Source organism: Eumetopias jubatus, unplaced genomic scaffold (assembly GCF_037043125.1).
Source record: "Eumetopias jubatus isolate StellerSeaLion01/CBP00866 unplaced genomic scaffold, mEumJub1_p1.0 scaffold_3, whole genome shotgun sequence".
Lineage (NCBI taxonomy): Eukaryota > Metazoa > Chordata > Mammalia > Carnivora > Otariidae > Eumetopias > Eumetopias jubatus.
In genome coordinates this window covers 41,838,705-41,841,189 of record NW_028274809.1, presented here as the reverse complement: position 1 = coordinate 41,841,189, position 2,485 = coordinate 41,838,705, and the positions used below count along the sequence as shown (strand labels likewise).

At 35.3% G+C, this 2,485-nt stretch overlaps 1 non-coding gene across 1 annotated transcript; it reads left to right on the top strand.

The window, feature by feature from the left end:
• The first annotated feature begins 2,040 nt into the window (after positions 1-2,040).
• On the top strand, positions 2,041-2,144 carry LOC114226104 (U6 spliceosomal RNA). The gene has a single exon (XR_003612681.1). It is a non-coding gene; the product is annotated as a U6 spliceosomal RNA (small nuclear RNA).
• The last annotated feature ends 341 nt before the right edge of the window (positions 2,145-2,485 follow it).

Below are 2,485 nucleotides of genomic sequence, written 5' to 3'. Positions count from 1 at the left end.
TGCCTTCAGCTCAGGTCATGATCCCAGGGTCCTGTGATTGAGTTCCGCATCAGGCTCCCTGCTCCTTGGGAGCCTGCTTCTCCCTCTGCTTCTCTCTCTCTCTCCCTCCCTCTCTCTCCCTCTGTCTCTCATGAATAAATAAATAAAATCTTAAAACAAACAAACAAACTACTTTTCTAGATAGCACAATCAAATAAATAAGCCAAACTTGTCTGTGATTTTTGTACAGTAAGGAAAAAATCTGCTAAATACACAGAAAACCAAAATTCCTGCCTTATAATAAGGTCTTGGTAATGCAGGAATTATTTCAAAATATGACTAATATTCTATGCTTGAAGTACATAAAATTACTTTAAAAAATTCATGAGTCTACCATGTAACTGCTAGCTACAAAATTAAAAAGTCTCTTTGTGTTCATTCTGGATTTTCTTTGTTAGAGTAACTGTACAATATAGAGAAAATGTTTCCTTAGACCAGAAAAATTCCCTTGTGTTACTTAGAATAACCCTACCCATATTTCTAAGTACACAGAAGTGTGGTATAGTAAATGCCTTTGCCATCTGGTAGAACTAGGGCCAGTGTATGTTTGTCTGCAAATATTTATACGGATACGACATTTGTGGGAAAAACTAATGTAACATCCTTACTTAAACATTTTCTAGATGCCACTAATTATGATTAACACCTGTCTCATTTAATTTAATCCTTTTAACAATTCTATAAGGTAGATATTATCCCTGATTTAAAGTTAGTAATCTAAGCCATAGAGAGGTAAAGCTACTTATCAGGGGAAAAATGCTTTTTATTACTTTCTTTTTTCCCTAGGGATTAAAACTCAAAGTAGCACTAATCCAAACCCAATAACTAGTCACATCTATACCATTTAAGTGGCAGAGGTTGTCACTCATCACATTATAAGAAAAAAGCTATACAAACTGAAAGTCAATTTTTTTTAGTACTCATCATGGAACAGAGTTTGGAAGGCAAACTGCGATTCTGAAATCTGGAGAGGTAGGTGTTTTCTGAGTTCTGCTTACCTGGAACAGAAGCCACAGGAGCTATAAACTGGAAGGAGCATAAATGCTAAGTTTGATGCTTTTCTGGAGCTGAGTATGGACTAGTATAAGAGTGACAAACTTCTGGGGGACTCTACACTTTAATCAGCTTTACCTCCAGGAATCCCACCAAGTTCTAAAAGTGGGAATCTAAAAAGGATTCCTTGTTTCTCTTGCAAGGGTGTAGGGGACACAACTCTCTTCAATCAACAACATATAGAAATCCCCAAAGCACAGAAGGGAGACAAAAATAAGGGATCTGAGGAATGTAAAGTCTCTGGCACCTACAACAGATATTAAATACAGCCAAATGATCAAATATAAATTCTCACATTAAAGACCTATTTACCTCAAGTTCTATTCCTTAATACAATATGTTTGGTTTTCCTAAAGGCAAGAAAAAACCTGAAGAGACAAGCAGTCATCAGAACTAGTCTAGGATATAACACAGGTGTAAATTAGACAGGAAATTTAAAATAACTATAAATAGCATGCAAGAACAGATAGAGATTCTTAGAGTTTATGTAACCTAAGAAAAGTAAATGCTAGAAATGAAAAAAGACAAATGACTTTGATGGTCTTATAAATATACTTGACATGCCTGAGGAAATAATAAGTGGACCTGAGCATAGAGCAATAGAAACTTTCCAAATTGAAATACCTAAAGAAAAAAGAGAATGAAAGAGTATCCTAGAACTATAGGAGAATATTAAAAGGTATAACACATCAGAATGAAAAATTAGAAGAAATATTTGAAATTAAAACAGCTGAGAACTTTGCAAAACAAATGACAAGCATCAAACCACAGAGCAAAGGAGCTAAAAGAATGTCAACATCATAAATACAAGCAAAACAATAAACATCCATATCTAGGCAAATCATATTGGCAATGTAGAAATCCAAAGAGAAACAAAATCCTGAAGGAAAAGGCCAGGGTGAGGGAAAACACAACCAACAAAGAAACAAGTTTAAGAATTACAGAGTAGTGTTTGCTTCAGCAGCACATATACTAAAATTTGAATGATACAGAGATTAGCATGGTCCCTGCACAAGGATGATGTGCAAATTATTAAAATGTTTCATATCTTTTCATCAATAGATTAAAAAAGAAATCTCTGGCTTTGAAAATCAAAGGGATTTAAGTCCAGCTGATTTTTAAAGCTCCTGGAGTTAAAGAACCAGCACACAAAAAACTTGCTCTGAGAAAGCACAGAAGCAGCAGTCTGAAAAATGCTAGGAATCCATGTGAAGGAGATCTACTGATTAATTTTAGCACATGTGCCAGGGGTGCAAATATCTGCAGAATTTTTTTCTGGGAACAAAAGCAATGTTAGCTACCATTATTTGTGCCCCCCCCCCCATACTAAATAGCTAGATGCTTGCAGGATTCAATTCTAATTTTCTATCTTGCTAACACCCCATGTCATGCC